A 16,034-nucleotide genomic window follows, 5' to 3' on the forward strand; every position below is an offset into this window, starting at 1 on the left:
CTTTCTAAATAGAACTTACAGATATTTTGCTGAGAAACAAAGTTAATATTGCTGTTGCAGTGAGAGTCTTTGTTGTTCTCTGGAAGGTATTTGATCAGATAATCTGTTTTGGATCAACAGCAAACAATCAGTTGGTAACAAACATATATCTTCCTTCTTCCTCTTCTTACCCAAGAGCTCGTTGTAAATGAGCATCTCCTCTTTGATTGCACATCCAGTTCATTAATAAACTTGATCTGCCCCTTTTGCATGCTAGACACACATGGTAATTATCCTGGGGGACTGAAGATAGAAATAAGCCTTTCTCTGTGTATTCCACTGTCCCTCTTCAGCCTGAGACCTCTCACCCTGTAGGGTCTGCTCCTGCATGCTGGCTGCTCCCAGGGGAAAGCTGTTGAGCCCCGAATGGGTGTGCATTTTATACTTGGGCCTTTTCCTCCTCACTGGCCCAGCCTGTGTGGAAGGAAGGGCTGGGTGTTTCTGCAGAGGGTGTCACAGTTTGGCCCTGTAGGCTTCCCTGTTGCCCAGACACTTTTGTAGGTTGGCATGTCCTGTCTCCTGATTACCTGGGCACAGTCAGCTACTTCTACCAGATTCAGGCAGCTGAGGAGGGTCAGACACCTGGACCGTCCTGGACACAGATCTGGGATATGCCCCAGGGAACCAGCCCTACTTCTGTCTGTAGCCATAGGAGATGCCCTCTGGCAGGTAAGCCGGACTTTCCTAGGGCAGGTGAGTGAATGGCAGGTCACAGGCAGCACAGGGCCTAGGAGCAAAAAGCAGAGTGACTTGGGGGTGGGGAGGTGGGTAGCAGGGCACTGTTTCAGGTAGACTATAAGTAAGAGGAGGGTCTGGAGAGGCACAGGACTGAGAAGGAGGAGCTCAGATTATTGAGCATCTCCTGTCCCGGGTGTTTTGCATGAGTGATGCCATTTACTTCTTGCCACAGTCCCATGAGAGAGGGTTATCACCACCATTGACAAACAGGAAAACTGAGGCTCAGAGGTCAGCACTTGCCCTCAGGGCTCTAGGGTAAGCAGAGCTGGGAGCATGTTAAAAGCCACCATGCCTTACCCACCCAGGGAGGAACCTTAGCCCCAGCCCTGCCTGAAAACCAGCAGGGCTAGAAGAAGACAGGCAACATGGGGGTTTCAGATGAAGAAGAGGTTTAATACTTAACAATAATAAAGGTCTTTTCTGCTCATTTTGCCCTCTTCCCTGGGTGTACTAAGAACACCCTTTAAAAATTTATAATAGTGGGGAAATTAGGGAGAAAAATGGACAATTAGAGCCAGGACTGGGAAGTTAGGCTGTCCCTGGGATGCCCGTCAGTGCAGAACAGCCCGGAAGCTGAGCAGGCACGCGTGGGCAGAGGCACCTGCTGAGAGGCCCGAAGACTGTGGGCCAGGCCCAAACACTGCTATCTTATGCTGCTGCCTCTGTCTCTCACCCTAATTTTCTTCCCCTTTTTTTCACAGGCGAGTTTAGGAAGTTCTTTTGGAAATGTAGCCCTGTCCAATGGCCTTTCAGGATCAGGCAACCCTGGGTTCAAATCTTAGCTCTGTCATGTATTAGCTGTGTGACCTTTGGCAATCATTTAACCTGTCTGAGCCTGATTGTCCTCATTTATGGAATGGGGGTAATAATGCCTGCTGTGTGAGTTACTAAGAGGGTCACATGAAATGATGTCTACAAAGTGCCTAGTGCAGTCCCTGCCTCACTGCTCCATCGTTTCCTCCAAAGCTTGTGCCTGTCTCCTTATCCCCTGACCCCCAATAGGCAACGTGGGCTGGTGGTGGGACTGGACATGCTCAGATGCATGCTGGGCCTCTGACGGTCGGGTTCAGTGCAGGGCGATGTTTCACTGATGCCAGTGACCTTGATTCATCACAGCCTCTGAGAGAAGAGGTTAGGGGGTGGGGATGGGGGAGAGAAGAGAGCCGTAGTTTTAACTGCATTCATATCTGAAAGCAAGTGTCTTTGACATCGTACTTTCAGTTACCTGCATGGTGTGTTAGAGGCTGTTGGGGAGTCAGTGGAGCTGGATGTAGGTTTCAGTTCTGCCACATGCTGGGGAGTCACCTGGACAGATTGTGCATGTCTCTCTTTTTTTTTTTTTTATAAAGATGACCAGTAAGGGTGTTAGGCAATTATGTTTTAGCCGATGTCTAAGATGGTGGCAGGCGGACTGGAGGAACACCCAAAGTGGCTGCAGAGAGTTTCAGGTCCCTAGAACGGCATATTTTCCGAGAATCACAAAAATACCCCTTCCCCTTCTTCCTCACCACCACATCCCCTTCCTGTGCGTGCGAATTTCTCCACCTATGAGAAAGTCCCAGCTCAGCCTAAACCCCGCCTGCTTCCCTCCCCTTCCTCCTTAGCCAATAGGAACAGTCCAGCTCCGCCTAACTGGATATAAAAGGCCCACCCTGACTCTCCCTGCTGCTGCTCCCACTTCCGAGAGGGCAGCCCAATTGTTCATTTTGCCTGCCTAATACACTTCGGTTGAGTCCCTGTCTCCTGGTGTGTTTCTTTTGCACTTGGTCTGGGTTTTTTCCTTTCAAAGGGGATCTTAACCCTTGACTTGGTGTTGTCAGCACCACACTCTCCCAAGCGAGCTAACCGGTCATCCCTATGTAGGGATCCCAACTTGTGCCCTTGGTGGTATCAGCACAACACTCTCCCATGTGAGCCATGGGCCAGCCCTAGATTGTGCATATCTCTGAGCCTCTGTTTCCCCATCACAAGGTGGCACAGGCATTTCTTATGGCAACCTCATGGTGCTTGCTGCTCTGAGGATCAGAATCAAAGTGAAATGACATTTATCAATGTGTCTGCAAACCATAAATCCCTACTGACTGTAGAGCAAAGATTTATTATAATCACTTATGTTTTAAAAGCTACAGAGTCTTTTATATGGATATTGCTGTTGTTCATGAAGATCAGCTCAGTTCTAACAGCCAGGTGTCTGAGCCTTGGTGTGATAAACTTTCAGAGGGGCCCTCTGTGAATTCATTCTCTTCACTCTCAATATCCCCCCAGCCCTGCCCCGGGGGCCGGGCCAGCAGGTGTACTCACTGGTATCTATATGGGGCTGAGCCACCTTCAGAGGGAAGTCCCAGGGAGCCACCCCTAGACAGTCACTCTCCCCAGCCGTCTGGTAGATGGTGAGCAGGGGTGGGAGGGAAGGGGGCCTGGTAAGTGCAGCTGGATGGAAGTGTGGCGCCGTCGTGAACAGAGGGTGTGTTTTCCCCATGGCCAGTAAATCAGAGTTGGCTCAAGAGTTGACATCTTTTGCTGTCTCTGATCTTGGAGAGTTTGAGAAGATTGTTTTGGCATCCCATTTGCATGGCAGAGAAAGATGGTTTGCAGTTTGGATGCCAACTCTTTTTTTTTATAACTGTAGGAAGTTCAAAGTGCCTATGTTAGGACTGTGGTTTGAGGCTCAGTGCGTTGGAAATCTAAGGCCTATTTCCAGATATGACTTGACTTCTTTGTCAGGAGACCAGGGTAGGCTCCTCTGCCTTCACCTAACCCATCTGTTGGTTTGTAGGACATGATAAAACCCACTTCACCAAGCTATCGGGTGGCTCAGATGGTGTAAATAGTGGATGGGAAGCGCTTACCACGTATGAGGTGCTCTGCAAGTAGTTGTTGAATGAATGGACTTATGAACTGTTCAACGACTGACAGTGTGATCAACTTTTGTTATATTAGTAGGATTTGAAGACAAAACCCTTCTGGATCTAAAGTAAGTTGATTTCTTTAGAAAGGCTAATAAAAATGAAGCGAAACTTTTATTAATGTATTGTGTTGTTAAAAGAAATAAATTCCTCAAAGAAGGAGTACTCCTCTGCTGTGTGCCCTGGAGGGGGTCTGTGGAGGTCCCTCCTGCCAGGGACCACTGGGAGGGGTCCCAGGAGGGATGAGGTTCCGTCTGCTGCACGTGCATGGTATCTGCAGAGTGTTTTCCTTTGCTGTTTGGAAATTGGTAATGTTTGGTACAGCTGCTGTGGACATGGTTCACTTGCTCACCGGCATGTTGTCGAATAATCCAAGTGCTGATACTTCTATCCTAGAGGAGGCGCATGGCTGTTTGAAAGTGCTGTAAGACCTGAAGGACATTTCTGCTGGGTGGCCAGCAGCCTCATCCCTGCGGGAGACCAGCCATGAGCACCCACCCTGTACCTCGGTCTCTGGAGCATCCTGCCGAGGCCTAGTCCCTGTCCTCATGGCATGAAATAGTCTCCAGAAACAGTGCATAACGTTCTCCTGTTTGCAGTGTCGTGATGTTTTCAACTGTTCTCACATATGGTTGTTTCCAACGAGCATCTTTATACACAAGTTTCGGTTTAATTTTCTGACTAGACCAGTTTTGTAGTTATGGAGTTACTGGGTCAAAGGATATGAACATTCTTAAGAATCTTGAGGTGTTTATTTGTCAAATGAATATGTGGCTATTGATTGTGATATGGACATTGTGGGGACTTGGATTTCTGAGGTGACTTTCTCACCCCTGTTGCGAGCACAGGACACCCAGGCCTCCCCTGTGAGGTGAAGTGGGGAGCTGGGGAGGGAGGACCTGGGCTGGGGTCCAGTTCTTAAACGGGACTCCAGCATGTCCTCAAGCTTTGCGAGTCACAGTCATCGTGACTGCAGCCTCCCTCCCGGTGCTGCAGATGCGGGAGCATAGATGCAGATCCAGGAGGGCAGGGGCTTGCCGTGGCTCCTAGGGTTTCAGTGCCACCCCCTGCATTCCATCATGTCAGAGGTCCTACGGTGTCCTTGCTCCCCTGGGAGCCATGGCTGCGCCGGCTGCCTGCACACCCTGGGTTGGTCTCTGCTGCAGGGAGATGACGGTGATCGCCTGCTGGGATCTCGGCAGAGCTGAATGGTACCTCTTCCCAAAGGCAGCCATGTGGGGATTTTCCATCTCTAACAGAACTTTCTCTCTGAACATCTCTTTAGATCATGTATTTATGTCTGTGTATATACAGATTGTGGGAGAACAGCATCCTCATCCTGTGACTCAGTTCAGGCACTGGAATGTAGAGAAATAAGCCAGACACAGACCCCTGGTGTGGTTGTGGCTTTGAAAACCTGCAGATCTGGCTTCTACTTTGCCGCATTTCACTGAGTTGGCCAAATGCCTGAAGCTGTCACTGGTGCTCTGAGTGCCAGTCCTCTCTGTGGAGTGTGTGACACCACTACCTGGCAGGGCTCTTGGGAGAATTAAACAAGCTCACACAAATAAGCCTGTTCCTCGCCGCATACCTCTTGCTCACAAATTGGGCCTTGCTAGTCTCTCTGGGCTCTTTCTGTGTCTCTTTTTCTCTATCCATTCCCTCAAGGAGCTCACAGCCTGGAAGAGAAAATGTGCCCACCCAGGCTAAGAGTCACACTAACCACGTGGTGGGCGCTTGGCCGAGAGCACCAGAGGGAGGATTGACCCAGGCATGCAGGCGGAGGGTGCCGTGGAGGAGGGAGAGACTGCTTAGAGGTGAATGGGCTGGATGGTATCGTGGAGGAGGGTTTAATGTGCAGTTGAGCCTGGATGGGTGACTGGTCAGTTGAGATTGCTAGGTGAAAGGTTTGGCCCTCGGGGTGGCCAGCACTAGTGCGGGGGCCCCAAGAGGAGGTGGGTTTTGCCTGCCTCCAGCCCCTGGGTCTTCACCTCTGGCCTCAGCATGGTCCCCTCCCACCTTGCCTGCTCCTGTCTCCACTGCCCGCTTCTGCCCTAACCAGGGTCTGGAGCTGCCTCGTGCCCTATGCCCGCCCCACCACTTGGGCTCCCCTCAGAGGACGAAATGAGGCCGCAGCTCCACAAGAGCCCTGCGTCTGAGGGAGTTTGCGTCACACTGCACAGGCTGCCTGCCCAGCTCCCTTCCCTGGCAGGCCCCTCCCTGGCTTCCAGCTGCCTGGCCTGGGCTGACTGATTCCTTCCCTGACTTACAGCAAGTCTAGTGGTCGATTCAAAAAGAAAATGGTTGTATTCATAAAGTAGGCACTTATCACCTGCTGGGCAAGGGGTGAGGACTTGAGGCCTAGTGCCCCCTCCTATGAAGGAGAACTGTGCGCAGTACTCAGCAGCTGGCACTCACCAGTGCTGCACAGGAGGGAAGGAATGGGTCCAGGCCACCCCCGAACCCCTCACACACAGAACCTTGACCTTCCCCAGATCACCTCATGAAAGCAGTGTACTCTTACATGGAAAGAGAACCAGAAAGCTGGACAGAGAAAAATTAGTCTTTTCCTGTCCCCCAAACAACCTCTACTTCATTTTTGAGCGTTTCCAACTTTTTATTATCCTCCAATTTTAATTTTGTTCTTAGAGATGATCATACTCTTTCTGTGTCTGTTCTTACGCTTGACAAAAGAATGAACATTTCCCATGTTATAAACGTGTTAATGTGTTATTAAAGGCCGGACCAGACTTCATCAGATGGATATAAGATAACTTAATGCTTGTTCTGTTGTTGGATGTTCAGGTTGTTTCAAAATGCTCACTATCACAGAAGTTATGTGCAGCGGTTTGTACATAGATCTTTCTCTCTGATTTGGGGTTAATCCCTCAGTGTGGATTCCCAGAGGTTGTTAATATTTTATGGGATCTTGGCAGAGAGAGCAAAGCCATCAGCTTTTACCGGGTGATGGGGACGGCAGTCGTGTGGCTTGGATGGACGTGGGGTCAGTGCTCAGCTGACCTGGGTCTTGGTCCTGGCCGTGCTACAGCCTCACGGTGAGACTTGACTTGGGCCTAGTGGTCAAGTTCTGTGTGCCTCGATTTCCTCTCTTGTAAAATGGAGATGCTGAGGGTATCAAATCCTCAGTGAAAGTTTGAAGAAATACCTGTGATCCCAGTGGAGATCATATTTTACAGGCTTACAGGGGCCGGCGTGGCCTTAAGGAGGCTGTTCCACGGGCACTGAAGCTGAGCCACGGGGCAGTGTGTGGGCCACCAGAATCACCGTCCCTGTTGTGGCTGTAGAGAGGAGGAAGCTGAGATTCTGGGGCGTGAATCCAGCCCGGGGCCAGCACCCTCCTCCTATGGGGTATCCAACATCGAGGCGGGCACAGAGGGCAGGGCTGAGCCAGGGGCCAGGGGCCGGGCCAGGCCCAGCACAGGACCCTGAGTCCAAGGGTCCAGTTGGAGCTTCCGAGATGCCTCCGTCTTGGTCCACGAAGGGTCCTGAAAACGGAGGTGCTGATCCTGTCCTCCGAGTGGAAAGAGGAGGAGGTAGGGCTGGGCCTTTCTGTGCTTGTTGCAGAAACCCAGTGTGCTCCCTGACCGTCTATTTTGAGGACATTTCTCAAATGTCTTCCAGGCATTTCCATAGATACACCGTCATGGTGACTAATGTGGCTAAGCAATTTGCCACACTGATTTGAATATCCTACTGCTGTGCCACCCTCTACCTTCTTCAACCGATAACACTCTTCTGTCTGTATCTTCTCAGATACATGAGTGATTGGCCTGTGCTGTCTTTCAGAGACATCCAGCAAATGCAAATTAGGTTCGAGCTACATTGTGGAGTGGTTATTTCCCGTACACATTCTCCGAATACTTACCAAGCAAATCCCACCCATGAGCTCAAGTTCTGAGTTGTAAGGTGAAGGCAGCGCTTGTAGGAATGAGGATAATTGCAGTCTAGGAAACAGAGCGGCCTCTGGTCACTTGTGTGATAGGCACGCCACGGCCTCGTCTCAGCGGATGTGGCTGCCTCACATTTGGGGAGCACGGCTCAGGGCTCAGACTCGTCACATGCATTTAGTCTGACCTGCACAAGTCTGTGAGGTTATCATTACTATTCCCTTTTTACAAATTAAGAAAAAGACCCAGAGAAGGGGAGGTGTTGCCTGAGGTTACATGGAGTATGCTGTATGTGGTATGATGAATTTATCCATTCATTCAGTAAATATCCATTTTTCACATCTCCCCTCTTCTTCACCTTTGTCCCTCGTAAACCTGGTCCCTGCCTTGGGAATGCTGCTAGTCTGATGAGGGTTGGAGACGCAGGTTAGGGACCCAGGTTGGTCAGCAGACTGTTTGCACACATCCCAGTGGGCACTGGTGTGGGAGCTTGTGCAGGTGTCCCTGATGCAGAGGTGAGAGGCAGAGCCAGACTCCCCAGCCTTGTGGGGAAGGAGCCAGCAGTGCGCTTGTGGACATGGCACAGAACCCGCTGGCACTGATAACACTCATGGGCTTCCCTAGGGACAGACCACCGGCAGAGGCTGCGGATCCTGCCAGGTCAGAATGTTGCTCCTTCTGTGAAACGGCGCCTTGTGCATTCAGCCAGCACCATTCAGGAGTCTGGATCCAGGAGTGCCAGGCAGCCAGAACTCTGTTGGGTGCCTCTGAGGAGGGTCTACATCCCAGGGCTCTGCAGGCAGACATGCTCCCCTTCCTGGAATGCATCCTTTCATTTAATTGTGTAATGTGGAAATCTTGTGGGGGGGGGGGCGAGTGGTTTTGCTTGTTTCTAGCATGAGGTTCATGCAGAATGGCAGCTGTAGGTCACCAAATGCAGTCACATCTTCAACTGCCTGGGAGAGGGAGCGAGAGCACCCATTCCACTAGCTGCTGGGAGGGCAGTCGTGGCCGCCTGCGGCTCCTGGCAGCTGCCCTCTGCCTCCTTCCCAGGTAACTTAGCAACGGCATCAGGCTGCGGATTTCTCTGGCACAGCCTGCATCTCCAAACATCTGCTCCCAAGCCAACGTGTTTGCTAGCACTTCTGAGGCCCAGTGATGAGTCTGGGGTCGCTGGGGTAGGGGACCAGGTGGTTTTGGGGAATCCAAGTGACAGCAAAAAACCCACACACAAAGAAAAAGCTCCTGGCTCCTAATCCCCCTCCCACAGGTCCCTCCCTGTCTTTTCATGTGTGGGCAGTGGCAGCCTCTCTGTGTCAGGAGCATTCTCTGAGCTGCACACCCTCACCGCCACCTGAGAGGAGGCAACAACATTGCATCCGTTCGCTGGATGAGGAGACCAAGGCCCAGAAGGCAGCAGCTATGCTGTGGCCCCGCCAGCCTCCGACCCCGGCGGCCTGGCCCCACGGCCTATTCCTTCACTTCCACACCACCTGGTCTTCCTCTCCCATCTCCATCCCACCTCCCCCTTTGCCTCTCAATCTTTAGCCACGAATGTCTTCTTTCCAACATGTTTGGGAGCCTGCTTAACTGCAATCGTTTCCCCAAAGCGGAATTGCGCTTGTGGAGTGCTGGCTGCCACGTGTCGGGAACCTGCAACGTTCTGCATCATCTCACTCACTGCTCATGATAACCCAGCAGAGGAAGCATTATTATAAGTTTTCCGAGAGAAACTGGTGGGTGAAAAGGTCCCACAATCTGTCCTACCACTGTTGTCCCCACTTCCGGTTCCGCTGCCTTTTGATGCACTGTCCTCTCCATGGCTCAGCACGAACCTCCTGAACGTGACCTAATTGTGTCCCTCTCCTGCCTAAACTGCTTCTGTGGCTCCCAGAGCTCCAAGGGTAGAACCCAAAGCTTCTGATGTGGTTTAGAAGCCCCCAGGCTGGCAGCACAGCCTCTCCAGCCTCGGTTCCTTCACTCTTTACTCTCCTACCCCATCTTCCAGCAGTGCCTGCCGCAGATTCCCTAAACTGCGGTCACTTGTTCCCACAAGCCATGGTCCACCCCTCTCTCTTCTAGGCCTCTATACCCACTGCCCCCATAACCTCATCCAGCCCTCTCCTTCCAGCTCAGCTCTTCTAGGTGGACTTCCCTGCCCGTACCCTCCATAGCTGAACTGCACCTCTTCTCTCGCATCCCCTCAGCCCCCGTGTGGCATGTTTCTCCCTCAAATTCCAGGTCTGTTGACTGTGTCTCCCATTCCCGGCAAGTGCATGAGCATGCAGATGCACCTTCAGCACCAAGGCCATGGTTGCTCAGTAAGTGTCTGTGAGTGAGGTCATCGTCCTCCCATGTGCTCAAGGCCAGATGTGAGCCCAAGGCGTGGATGTCATTCTTCCATGTGATTTAAATGGTTCCATGTGGATGTGCCCAAATACACTCAGACAGTCCTCTCTTAGTGGTCATTAATGGCTTCTTTTTTCCATCTGTGACACTGCAAGACATTCTTGACACTGCCTGTGACAGGCCTGGTCAGTTTCCGAGGCTCTGTTTCCAGAGCAGGTTCCTGGTGCAGACTGCATGTGCTTTGTGAAGGTTTTGCATGCCTGCAGCCAGCGTGGTCTCCAGGCTTGTGTGTTGACCCATGCTCCTGCTGGCAAAGAGAAGTGACTTAACTGCTGATCACCAGATTCTCTAGGAGGTGGCCACCAGTGGAGAGGAATCCTGCTCCATGCCAGCATGGGGTGCCCTGCTGAGTAAGCCCAGCCTTGCCCTGACTTACCCCAATGCCAGCACAGAGTGTGGCATGATGGTGGCTGGGCTGGGGTTTGTTCTTGGAGCTGGGGGGCAAGTCTTTTTGAGCCAGTTGACTAGACAGTGCTCAAGTATGAAGGACAGGAATGTGACCCAAAACATAAGCTGGGTGGATTTAAATTCCCCAACCCCGGCTCTTTCCACCTGAAAGAATGCTTCCTGACCCTTCCAGAGGCACCTTTTGCCTGCAGGAAGCCTTCCTCACCACCGTTTGCTCACCTCTCACCCCTTACCACTCGGGGGTGTCTTTGCCTGGTCACTTGTTTGTCCTCTCCATGGAATCAGTGAGCACGTGTCCAGGTGGGTTGGAGGAGGTGCTCGACAAGGCTTCCTGGACCCACCTGAGAGGGGCCGTCTGAGGACAATAAGTGCAGGGGGCAGCTGGGAAGCTTTTGTTCAACCTACTGGGAGGGGGTGACACATGCACTCAGAGGCAATGGGGTGAGGGTGCTGCTGGAGAAGAGGGCAGTCCTGACAAGATGCTGGGAAGATTCCAGCAGCTCAGTGCTGCATGTTCACCTGTTGCTGTCAGCCTCTTGTGAAGGAGATAGATGAACAATGTATTGTCATTCTTTCTGTTGATGAGGAAAAAGAGGCTAGGAGAGGCTGCTGGACTGAATTGTGGCTCCCAGGCAAATCAACAGTGACCTCAAGATGAACCTTGACACTGTTTTAGATTTCCATTCTTTTACTTTTATCCCCCATGCACCCACCCATCCATCTACCCCACCCACTACCCATCGATCCATTCACCCACGTAGCCACTCATCAGTCCATCCACCCACCTGCCCACCGGCCTATTGATCTATTCATCCACCAAATCAATCCTTTCTCCCACCTATCTACTCATTGATCCATCAGTCCATCCACCCATCCACCCACTCACTTATTGATTTATTCATCCACCCATCGATCCATTCACCCACCCGTCCAGCAAACAGCTAGTGAGCACCTTCTGTGTGCCAGTCTGTGTAGACACAGGGGGCTGCCCCGGGGATGCCCTAGCTCTTACTCCCCCTCCTCCGGCTGCCTACCACTTTCTTTAAGAGACATTTCCTTTTTGGAAGGGGAATATCTGCAGTAGGCCTATCCTGTGGGAGAATGGGACATGGGGCTATGCCTTTTGTTTTCTGATTCAGACTCCAGGAAAGGTAAGGTTCTAACAATCCTCTCCAGTGTGGGATGTGGTGAGTGGGTATGCTCCCAGTGCCTTCTGGCCTGCTGGGCTAGGGCAGGCCATGCAGCCAGAGCTGACAGGTGCAGTGTGAACACTGGCACAGCTCAGCCGCCCATAGAGCTGAGAGGAGGACAGCCGTGAGTGAAGCTCTTGAGTCCTGAGCAGCAGCTAAGGAAAGATGTCTGCAGTCTCCACAGTGTGGCAGGTGCCAGGTTAGCCATCCTGTAAGCAAAGAGCTAATGAGAATAGGCTAAAAACTCCATGCTCTGTGCCTACCTACATTGGGCCCAGGCACCCAGGTTATAACGAAACTGAGCCACAAAGCTGAGAAACGTCTCAAGTGCATAGAGCTGTACCAGTAATCAGCAGAACTACCTTGATTGAGACTCCTCTGTAGACAGGGACTTTGCTGGTGTTTAATGTAACTCATGTCACGTGGTCCTCACAACAGTAACATGAGATAGGTAAAACCACCTTGTTTTACAGAGAGGAAACACGAAAATCAAAAAGATCATTTCGTGATCACCAGCGAGTAAGTGACAGAGTGAAGCCTGATCCCAGGTATGACTCTAAGGCCAGGCTCCCCTCTCTGTGCTAGCCCACCTCCAAGGGGAAGACTAAGAACGTGGTGGGGAGGGACCTCCGCCCACTACAATATAACCTCTGCGAGCCTGTGTGCTCGGTATTTGTCTGGTTTATTTATTTAGCAAAGATAAAATGTGCACAAAGGTGGTTCAGAAGTCAGGAGGTGCAAAAGTATATGCAGTGAGAAGTAAACCCCAGCCCTCTCTGTCAGCTGCCGCTGTCCTGTTTCTGGTTATGTGTCCAGACATATTCTCTGTGTTTCTTTTCCTCAATGGGAGCATCTGACAGCTGTTCTGCCACTTTCCTTTTTCACGTAAGGATAAATGCTGGATATCATTCCATCCTAACCCACGCAGAGCTGCCACATTCTTTGTAACCACTGCGTAAGATGTGTGCTCCTGTGTTTGCTCTGTATTTTTGATGGACTCTTGAGTTGTTTCTAATCTTTTGCAGTAAAAAAAAAAAACACGGTTACAATAAACATCCTTATAAATATGTCATTCCTCAAGAGAGTGAGTCATACTAGGAAATTTATTTCAAATTGAGCAACCTCTTAAAAAAATCTTTTTTTTTTTTATTATACTTAGAAAGACCTTCCCCATTTGGAGGCTCGTTTAACATTTACATCTTTTATTTATCTGGAATTTACAAATATGTGATGAGCATGGGTCCATCCTTTCTTTTTCCTGAAAGATTCCTAATTGTCCCCAAGTCATTTAATCAATAATCTTTAATAATAAACATATGTTTAGGTTTTCCATTGATCTGTCTACCCACAAGCCAGTACCACCCGTGTAATCATTATAGCTTTATAGTATATTTTAATATCTGTTGTGCATAGTCCTTTCTTAATGCCATTTTCTTGCTTTTCGTATGTATGTATGTACGCATTACATATGTACTGTGGTTTAAAAAAAACCACAACAAATTTACCATCTTAACCATTTTTAAGGGTATAGTTCAGTAGTTAACTATATTCACATTGTTGTTCAACAGAGCTCTAGAAGTTTTCATCTTGTGGAAACTATTTTTTTTGCCTTCCTTTACTATAAGGTTACATTTTTCTTAAGTATCTTGTGGGAAGGTGCTTTGAAACTATGTAAATAATCCTGTTCCTCATCAAAGTTTCCTTCATTTATTTATGTTTGTATGCAATCATCATTTCCTATTTTATTCATTGGGCTAAAATATTTATTTCGATGCTCAAATTGTCCCAGATCTTATCAGTGGGAGCTCCTTCAAGCTCCCTTCTGTGCCTCTTTTTTTTTTTTTTTGGTCCTTTTTGAGACCGGCTGCACCGCGCTCAGCCAGTGAGCGCTGTGAGCTCACTGGTCATCCCTATATAGGATCCGAACCCGCGGCGGGAGCGCTGCTGTGCTCCCAGTGCCGCACTCTCCCGAGGGCGCCATGGGCTCGGCCCCCTTCTGTGCCTCTTGACCTATCTCTTTCATTCTTTTTTTTTTTTTTCCTTTTTGTCTTTTTTCATGTCCGGCAACGGATCACAACCCTCAGTGTCGCACCCATACCTGACCGGGACCGGCAACGGGATCGCAACCCTTGGTGTTGCGCCCACACCTCGCTCAGCCAGTGAGCGGGAACCGGTCTCCACATGGGATCCGAACCCTCAGCGGGAACGCCGCCACGCTCCCAAGCGGCGCACTGTAGCAGTGTGCCACCGGGCCGGCTCTATCTCTTTCATTCTTTGAGCAAGTCCTTGCTTCCTGGCCCAAGATATTCCAGGTTCACCTTCAGCTTCAGCCCTGACATCATCTTCTCCAAGGAGTCTTGGTTCCCTCCAGTGAAAACTGGTATTTAGAAACCAAGATCCAGACTGTAAAGGTAGACATTCCTTCTGGGATATTGCTACTCCCAAGGCTTTTCAGAGGACAGAGCCAGGAAATAGACATATCTGTGTAAATATCAATTCTCTCTCTCTCTCTCAACATCTCCATCTTTCCATCTATCTATATTAATAGCCATAGGTTCATGCTGATATCTCTAATTCCAACCCAACAGTGCACGGTTCATTCTGATTTGTTCCTTTTCCTCACTTGGGCCTCACTTCTGCAACGCTCCATCTTTCTTATAATTACTAATTTTTCAGTCCCCCTCTGCGTAACTGATCTCTCATCTGCAGCCCGCCCTCCCCCACTCTCTTAGGATCTCTACCTCTCGCCAAAGGGGCCCCACCCCACGATGCCGCTGATTCTTGCTTCCTCTTCCCACTCGTGCGCCAGCAGCGCAGGCCAGGCTGCCCTTCTGCATGGAGGCCCTCGTCCCTCTGCTCAGGCTCTGGTGTCCCACGTGGGGCGGTGCACGCATGGGGCGGCTGTACTCCACAGATCCCCTCTGTAGCCTGCCCAGGCTTAATGCCACTCCCTGGACCACTGTAGCCTCGCTGCTCTCTTGTACCCAGTGGCCTCAGGACTGAGGTTTTGGGGAGGGAAGAGCTGCCAGGCTGCCTCTGACCCATCGTGCTCACGCCCACGATGCTCCCTGTCTCTGCCATGTCTTTGTCTCCTTTCCTGGCCAGGTCACTCTCACGTGTTCTTCCAGGCCCAGGCAAACTGTGTCCTCTCCTCAAACAGTCCTGCTGCTCTCCACTCTGTGCTCCCACCCCGTGGTGGCTCTTCCTGGTTCTCTTTTGATTATCTGCGTCTTATGCTCAGTGTGAACTCACAACACAGAGGGTACAAAATAATTGCTTGTTGGAGGCATGGTGGCTAGTAAGCCTTCACCAGTGTTTGTTTTGTGAATGAGGGAGAGAGAAACAGTCATTTTCCTAGAGGAGTCCACAGGTTTGTGGAGGAGAAAGTCTGTGCTTCTACCAGACCAAGATGTATGGGGCCAGCTTCCTCCTGCCAGCAGGACCATCTCTGTTCCTCTGCGGGGGTGCCTGTGGCTCTCGCCCTGAGAGCAGCCTTCCCAAGCTCTTCTGTCAGACGCCATGGGGACAGCCTTAATTGTGATGACTGACAGCTTCTCTTGCTGAGCCTCCTTGAGTTTTTCCTCTGCTGTCACCTAATCACAGTGAAATCAAGAGACTTTAGACTGCTGGTTTGAATTGGTGCTAATTAGTACAGATATAAATCAAGCCCAGGTCTCTATGGGTTTCTTAGTTCCAAAGTTTCACCTGAGCTTCCAGACAAAGCTTATAGACATGTTTCCTACAGAGCTTGTGCCCTCACCCGTGGACCTGGTGATACTCATTTTCTGCATCCTCAGATGTTGGTATTCTCATGCTTTCCATTAACTTCTGTCCACAGAGAACAAGGGACTTCAGTGCAGGTGAATGATTGCTGCACGAAGCTCTGTAGTCCCCAGCAGGTCGTCAGGCCTGGTGTGGGTAAGCGCCCCACCCCAGGCCCCAGGCCCTTTAAGTTTGCTGAGGTCTCACCCTGGGGGTCAGGAAAACAGCCCCAGGGCGGGGGCCATGCTCCCAGTTCTGCAGGGCTCGCTGGCTGCTGGGCGTGCTGCCACCCACCCTGTGGACACTGTCTCTTCACTTTCTGCAGGCCTGTAGAGCAGGCGTGTGACTTATTTCACAGAAAGGGAAACTGGGAGTCCATAGTCACCAGCCAGGAAGTCACAGAGGTGGTGTTTGACTCAACATTTGTGTGGTGCCAACCACAAGACTTGGCCTATGTCACGTTGTCCTGTGTCTTCCCTCCCTTAAATAAGAAGGTGAATTTTAACATGTAGGATAAAGTGATGGAGATTTTGGTCTTTTTCCAGTATTCCATTGTTTCTTTACAAGATTAAAAAAAAATAAAATTAACCCCTGCTGCTTCTGTCTTGTAGGAAATTTTGTATCTCTGGATTTTGCAGCCTTTCCAAACCTTGTATTGAAGGACTTGGAGGGAG

At 50.5% G+C, this 16,034-nt stretch overlaps 1 protein-coding gene across 1 annotated transcript in view; it reads left to right on the forward strand.

Moving 5' to 3' along the window:
- Positions 1–16,034, forward strand: part of TRAPPC9 (trafficking protein particle complex 9) — a 672,769-nt gene that overhangs the window by 525,261 nt on the left and 131,474 nt on the right. The gene's annotated exons all lie outside the window — the stretch shown is intronic.

This window comes from Galeopterus variegatus, unplaced genomic scaffold (genome assembly GCF_000696425.1).
Source record: "Galeopterus variegatus unplaced genomic scaffold, G_variegatus-3.0.2 Scaffold24, whole genome shotgun sequence".
NCBI lineage: Eukaryota > Metazoa > Chordata > Mammalia > Dermoptera > Cynocephalidae > Galeopterus > Galeopterus variegatus.